The sequence below is a fragment of the Vipera berus genome (assembly GCF_964194415.1).
Source record: "Vipera berus genome assembly, chromosome: 1".
NCBI lineage: Eukaryota > Metazoa > Chordata > Lepidosauria > Squamata > Viperidae > Vipera > Vipera berus.
In genome coordinates, this window is record NC_138202.1 from 207,398,380 (window position 1) to 207,406,846 (window position 8,467).

The following is an 8,467-nucleotide window of genomic DNA, read 5'->3' on the forward strand; positions in this document are numbered from 1 at the left end:
GCAGTTATCTTGGAGCCCAGGAAAATAAAATCTGTCACTACCTCCATTTCTTCCCCATCTATTTGCCAGGAATTGAGAGGGCCAGATGCCATGATCTTGGTTTTCTTAATGTTTAGTTTCAACCCAACTTTTGCACTCTCCTTCTTCACTCGCAACAAGAGGCTCTTTAGTTCCTCTTCACTTTCTGCTATTAGAGTGGTATCATCTGCATATCTTAGGTTGTTGATATTTCTTCCAGCAATCTTAATTCCAACTTTTGATTCATCTAGCCCTGCCTTTCTCATGATGTGCTCTGCATATAAGTTAAATAGGCAAGGCGACAGTATACAGCCTTGCCGGACTCCTTTCCCAATTTTGAACCAATCAGTGGTTCCGTGTCCAGTTCTCACTGTTGCTTCTTGGCCCACATATAGGTTTCTCAAGAGACAAATAAGATGGTCTGTAACTCCCATCTCTTTAAGGACTTGCCACAGTTTGTTATGATCCACACAATCAAAGGCTTTAGCATAGTCAATGAAGCAGATGTTTTTCTGGAACTCTCCAGCTTTCTCCGTGATCCAGCGTATGTTGGCAATTTGATCTCTAGTTCCTCTGCCTCTTCAAAATCCTTCCTGTACTGGTAGTTCTCGATCCACATACTGCTGAAGTCTAGCTTGTAGGATTTTAAGCATAACTTTACTAGCATGAGATTGGAGGTTCTAGATTGCATCAAATAGTATGAGAGTGCTTAGGTCTTGGTTGCCTCTGATATACTGGATAAAGTGTGCCCAAACTGACAAGACCACCAATCTTACTGATAGCAGGAAATTATAAATGTGGTTCAGGTACATTAAGGCTGATAACATAGTCAAGCTTAATAAAAGCATTTTATGAAAGCCTCAATTAACTTGGTTGAAAATCAACATTTGTGGGTCCACTTGTGGGCATATTGAAAGCTGCAACTTGAAGCCAAGGATGAATAAATGTTAAAGACCTTGAATTAATCAATCTAATGAAAAGTGCATATGTGAAACTGAAAGGAAAGGGAAAGAAAATATATAAAAAAAGATGTAATAGAACTGAAGGACCATGATCTGGTGCACTACACAAGGAAATGGAAGATGTGAAATGTATGTCAGAAACTGAATTTTTGAAGTGCATATGAAAGTAACTGATGATAAGTCATGTTACAATCCCAAGAATTATAACAAAAGAACCAGGAATTGGTTTTGAAGCAAGATTGTGAATGAATGAGATGTGGGGGTTGTAAAAGAATGAGTGGGAATTGAGACCGGAATATAGGAAAAAAATGGTTTAGCATCTAGAAGCACAAATCTGCTTTAAAAAAATACACGTTGAGAATACACATTTAAGCATAAGGCTATTTATGTACATTTAATAAATTAATCAGCATGAATGATGTAATTTATTATGAGGCAATATAAAAATAAGGAAATAATGGAAGGTAAATCAGGCCAACAAATATGGAAAAATAAACCAACTCAATCAGCACATTTCAAACAATTAGAGCATGGATTGTCTAATTTGGCAATCAATACTGGAGAAATTGGGAGAAAACAGAAAAACAGAATAGCAAATTTATCTCAAATCATCTTCCTGGGAAATACTAGAACAATCAAAAGACAAGAATTTTCATCCTGAAATTAAAAAAAAGGAGGTAAGATTTTAATACTGGCATCCATCTATGTTCCGAATAGAGATAAGGAATAATTATATGAAAGTTTCTCCTAGATGTTACTAAGAACTGCAGAGCAGGAAGGAATTATTGTAGGAGATGTGAATAGCATGAGTGGGTGGAATGGGCAGCCCCACAAAAAGGTTTTTCAGTATATGGATATATTAGTTTTTGTCAATGCTTGGAGATTAAAGAATCCAAAGATAAAGAGGCCTTTTTTTGTTTCAGCAAGACACTAAATGTACTCAAGGATTGATATGCACTGGATTTCTAAGGCTCTAACACTACTAAAGAAGTGCAGATTTGCTCGGAGCAAGCTCCAGCTCTTAATGTCTTGGTTTCAGAAAGAAAAATTACCATTCAGAAATGCGAATGAATGGAACACTGTAATATCAAGAAACCACACAGCAGAAATGCAAATAAGTAACTTTTAAAAATGAATATATAAAGGTAACTCCAGGGCCTGTTCAGGGTTTGTTTGCTTGCTTGCTTGCTTGCTTGCTTGCTTGCTTGCTTGCTTGCTTCCACCTTTGGTAATCCTCCTCCTTGCTACCAGTAGCAGCTATGTGGGAGCTACAGACTTGCCGTCTAGGAAAAAAATTGAGCATTGTTGCCCTCAAGCTAACAAGCTACAAGTAACTCCTCAATTTATAACCAGAATTGGAAGTGGAATTCCTATTGCAAAGTGACATGGTTGTTAAGTGAGTCTCATCCTATTTTATGACCATTTTGCCCCAGTTGTTAACCATGCACTTGTTAAACATAAGCAGCTCCCCCATTGACTTTATATGGACATGTTGTAAAGTGGCAAAAACAATACAGCAAACAAATACATAACAATAGCGACCTTTCACTTTTTTCAATATAGACAATATTACAATAAAACATCCTCTCAAGTTTAAATGAATAATACCAATAAATAAAATATCATAGAATACTAATATCCTACAATCCAAATACCCAACTTTCATAATATATTCTTCTCTATACTATGTTTATTGTCAAGTATGAATCACCATACAAATATTAATACACAATATTTCTCTGATCAAATCAAATCTAATCCTCAAAACCGAAAGTTGTTGTAAGTTGATTTTTCTCCTTGTCTTGTAAGAAATCTCACAGTGGTTTCCAATCGCAAGAAATTTAATCAAATTATTGTCTCTAATCAAGGCTGTCAATTTTGCCACCATGATTAGCTCCAATAGTTTAAAAGTCCATTCTTCCATTGTGGGTGTATGGCCCCCTTTCACTCTTTGTGCTTATAGTAACCTTGGAGCTGATGGCAGATATAAAAACAAAATCCCATGTTTTCTTTCCCCCTGTTTATCAGCTGTCCCTAAAAGAAAAGTTTCAGGTTTCAGTTTTACATTCATTTTCAAAATATTCTAAAAAAAGATATCTAATTCCAAAATATCTTTTTGCCTGTCTCCCCAAGGTAGTAAAAATTCCTTCAAATTGATTACATTTCCAACATTTGTTTAAGACTCCCTTATACATCTTGGCAATTTTTCAGGAGTTAAATACCATCAATAGATCATTTTATTAAAACATTCTTTCAAATTATAGTTCAGTGCAAACCTCAAACCCTGTGTCCACATATTTTCCCATTGATCAAGCATACTGTAATATAACCAATTTGTTAGCCTATTTAACCATACAATCTTTAACATATTTATGATCATTTAAGATTAGTTTAGTTTATTTAGTTTATTGAATTTATATACCGCCCTTTTCCCATAGGACTCAGGGCGGTTTACAAAGTATTTAAAAACGTCAATACAATACAAAAGTTAAAGACAGTTAAAATAATTAAATTTAATCCCTGAACAAATATAAAACCCCATTTAAAAACTCTCAGCCTGGGCCGGAAAGCTCAAAGAGCCAGGTCTTCAGGTCCCGGCGGAATGACTGAAGGTCGGGGGCAGTCCTGAGCTCCACGGGCAGCTGGTTCCAGAGGGCAGGCGCACCCACTGAGAAGGCCCTATCCCTGGGTGTTATCCGCCGGCAGTCTTTTACCGGCGGCAAAAATGCAATGACACTTTATAAGCCTTTGCAAAAAGATGTTCATCATTAGTACTTTTTTTTCGTACCTCATTTTCTTGTCTGCAAAAACAATTTCTTTTAATCTACTTTAAACCTTTCAGACAATTGCGTGTGTGTAAATCAGGGGGAAGTATAATCCTCGTTCTCCAATTCTTCTCTAGATTTAAGTCTAACAACCACATCCATATCACGATCCAATGAATCAACATAAGTTTGCTTATCACTTTCCTGCAAAACAAGTTTCTTGAGGTGAAAAAGCCAACTCAGTTTTGAATGCGTTCTGCCATCAGTACCAACTAATACTGACCGAACAACATTCGGCTTTGTTGCTGTGAATGTTGTTATAGAACGTGGTTTGAAATGTGTACAAGTCATTGATAAATTGTTTGATGATGCTTAAGCTGTTTTACCAAATATATGCTAAAGGCGATTTCACATACTTCCTCTGCTTCTGTGGTGCTAAGTCAGGTTACCCTTTTAAAACTGCATGTCTAAATTAGGGTATCTGTCAAGCCACTGAAGATGGTTCTGTACCTTGTGCCTGGTGGGGCTTCGGAGTTAATGATGTAGGAAAAATTGAAAGGCTTCACAAAAGAGAAATGCACGGCTTCAGAATGAAAAGGCAGATAGGGCAGCTGAAATTACCCAAGCTTATAAGAGAAAGAGGAAAGGCAAAAAAGAACATACCACACTTTGCAGCCAGAACCTGGACGAAATGCAACTGGGCAGTGCTTCAATGTCCAGGAAGTTCCCCTCCTGGCACATACATCAGTATCTCAGAACATGCTCTTAAATAAAGACCTTTTCATGTCTCTGAGTTCAGTAAGTGAAGAAAAGTGATAGCTCGACCGAGGTCAACGGGAATATAATAATAAGAGGAGGGGAAAAGCTTCAGTCTGGTTTTGAAGCTTTAGTTTTCTGCTCTTCTCTATTGAGAAAAGCAGCTTTAAATATCTTTGCCAGGGAGATGAAATTGACACACAGAAAGCTGACTATATAAATCGCCTAGAGAGGGCTGTAAAGCTCTGTGAAGCGGTATATAAGTCCAAGTGCTGTTGCTAAGTGCTATAGGATTACTTTCTTCCACTGTACAGCAGAATCGTTCTTGAATTTGGATGTCTCAACTACAAGCGATACTCTCCATGTAGCCAATGCAGACTTAATAAGAGGAGAGCTTTGCTAGTTTATGCTGTCAAATTATTTTTGCAGTTGGCACAACCACCCAACTTAACTTACCTATAATAGGTAGTCCTGAGCTGGGATAGACAACTGGGCTCCTGGAGTCAATGTTGGATGGAATTGTTTGGAGGAGATTTCAGAGATCATCTAGTCCAATTCTCCCATGTGTGCTGTTATCAGATGCATGAAAGTTGGTCATAAATGTGCACATTGGTTGGGAAATGATTTTTAAATTGCCCTTTATTACCATTGTATTTGCGAATGGTCACTAACCAAGATAATCACTAAACAAGCAATGGGTATAATGTTCCCCAAGCATCATTTCCATAACTGTGTTCAGTGAAAAACTGAGGAATAATCTTTAAGTCATCTGATGAAAGGCATGACACTGGAAACTTTCCCCTTGGAATTTAGGGAAAATTGAAATAGCGGTCAAAACAGGTTTATTAACTATTTCAAAGTGCATAATTACATCTAGTCTTAAACATACAACCATAAGTGATCATTAAGGGAACCAATGGTTCCCTACAAGCCTGAAAACCAGAAGTAAATGCTGAGTTTCAGCAAAAACATCATAAAAGACCCGTAACTTCAAGACACTCCAAATGGCTATAAATACAGGTCAGTTATCAAGCCCCCAAAATGCAGTCACATGACCGTGGGGGCAGCCAGGCATTAGAACTTCACAAGTGTGTCATAAGCACCCTGGAAGGCCCCTTACAACTTTAAATGGTAGCTAAGCAACCAGCCATAAAACAAGTACTACCTATAAATAAAAATATGAAATATAGATCTGTTTAGATGTCCTATTCTGAGATTCACATTCAGTTTTCCTGAAGCCTGGCCACTTTAGACCAAAGGGTCCCCAACCCCTGGTCTGTGGACTGGTACCGGGCCGCAGCATGTCAGCAACCGGTCTGCACAAACAGGCAAAGCCCCATCTGCGAGATGCAGGCAGCACACAAAACCACACACCGTCCAGTCCGTGGAAAAACCTCTCTCCACGGAACCGGTCCCTGATGCCCAAAAGTTTGGGGACCTCTGCTTTAGACTTTTAAGGCCAGCACTCCAAAGGCCTAGAAATAAGAAATGCCAGAGAGAAAATCCCAAAACCATACCTTGTTCTCTCTGCCCCATATGCAACAGCTTTCTATAAACATGATGGAAAATTTGGGACTTACTGGATGAGGCCCATCAGACAATGACTGCTATTGCTATATCCGACTCTCCAAGCTCCTGGCTACCCTCCACAAAAATTCTAAATAATCTCTCTGTGTAGGTGCAGTGTCAAAATTAAATTATCATGAACCAAGGCGGTTTGCCACCACCACCATCGCCCAAAATCTACTCCATAAGAAATGGGACTAAAAGAATGTAAGATGGTTAAAAATAGATGTTGGAGATAGTAAAAATAACAGATTCATTCATCCAAGTAGAAAGCTTTTGAGTATACTTCTTTAAAACCTGTTTAAAACTCTATATATTCAGCTCTGTCAAGGGTACTAAATGGTCTTTCCCCCTGTCTTTGACAGAATCCTTATCTCTGAGTTATTTGGCAAACAGGTATATTGTGGTCTTTCCCATGCTGAGAATAGCTGTGCCTCTTGACTTTGGCCAGAGACTAAGAATGTAATTCTGAATTCAAATATTTCTTCATGAAAAAGCCACTTTTAAACATATATGCGAAAAGATTAAACATACTGCAGTGGCACGTTGGTAGTTAACTGCTTTGAAACTCATTGAATTTGGAACTCAATGCATTTTGACAGAAAAATTTTGCTCCAGTACTCATCATTTGTTTAGTACTCAACACACAAGCCAGAACTTGTCAATGTTGGCTGCTTTGTGACTCACTACATTATTCCTTATGGGGAAAAATGTTTGATATTCATCGTTTTTGATACTCATTGCACCTCCTGGAGCCAAGTAACAATGAATATTGAGGTATCATTGTATTTTAATACTGCTGGAAATCCATCTTTATAAACCATAATTGGTCTAAGGCAGCTCTGTGAAGTTTCAATTAATTATGTAGTACAGAACATTTTGAAACAAATACAAGTTATGTGTTTCCTCTTTTTATATATTAACAGTTCCTAAGGGCTAGACTCCAGTGTGATTTGACTACCCCTTCCATTTTCTAGAAAAAATTTACAAACTGAGGTCCACGAAATGAAAATTAGATAAAACATGTTTACATAGAAGGCAAGCATATCCAGTACTATACTGCTGGTTTCCACCTATCTGGGAAGAGGATGGGAGATGTGTGGCCTGTTTTCTAGACACAGTCACATTTTATTTCAAGCAAGTTCACATTCTTTCAAGGCATCATCCCACTTAGAGGCAAAGCCACATTATCTGACAGTGAAAAGCTCTTTTTATCCTCCTGCTTGTACTGAATTATCGTCCATCTAAACTGACGCATTTTTCTAAGAAATGAAAGCTCATCAAGCTTATTATGTACAGTTCGCATCTCTTCTTGTAATCTCTTCCTTTATATCCAATGGTGACCTTCCTCTCCAAACTCATCTGCTCTATATTTCCTCCTAACATAGGCTTGTGCATCTCACTGTATTCAGTGGCCCATAGTGTTTTAACAGCTGCCAAATGGATGAATATAATACAGTAGGTGCTGTTGCATAATCCCATTGCCCTATTAACATTTGTCAATGAGCTGACTTAGGTACTTTTCTTGGAATATGAATTTTTATTATTCCGCACAGGACCATACTTTATGCATGATCATTTCAAAAGCCAATAGGTATGAATTTAGCGCAGCACCATCTGTTGGTTACTTGGGTCCTGTTCTTCTCTATCTTCAGTGGAGATCCTCAGCTTCCGCCAGGTTGTTGGGAAGTAAAGAACAGAGGAGCAGAATTAAAGCTTCAACCCAATAGGGGGGGGGGAATCAGAAATACCTCTTTATTATGAATGATTTGAATCTCCAGGGCTCTGACAGATGACACCTTAAAGTTCTAAAGGAATTTGCTGATGATCCTTTATATATTCTCTTTGAGATAGCCTGAAGAACAGAGTGATGTTTTAGATCCCTGGAGGAAAGCAAATGTTGTCCCTGTTTTCAAAAAAAGGGAAATTGTAGACCAATCAATCTGATATGATTTCCTGGACAAATCTAGAACAATTCATAAAAAGATGGACCTGTCTGTATCTTGGAAACAATGCAATTGAGTCAGCATGAATATGCTAAAAAGATATATTCTGTCACCATTTTTGTATTAAGACAGGGACAAAAAGGGAATAAAGGGGAATAACAGAAACACACTATGCTACCTATAGGAAATGGTTGAAACTAATTTTTAAATATATCATTGATCTTGACCATACAAAATAATACTGATATGTCTTTCCATTGCATCCGTTCATAGCTAATCAACATATATGAACATATATCCATCTTCCTACACTGAAGAGAAAGATGTTTTCACTGTCTCCAACGAGTGATAAATCTCTAGTTATTCATACCGTGACACGTTCCAAGGTTTTGTTGTATAATTAAGTACACTCACATTTTGAAGCAATATTTATTTGTATGCCATCTCCATTGTG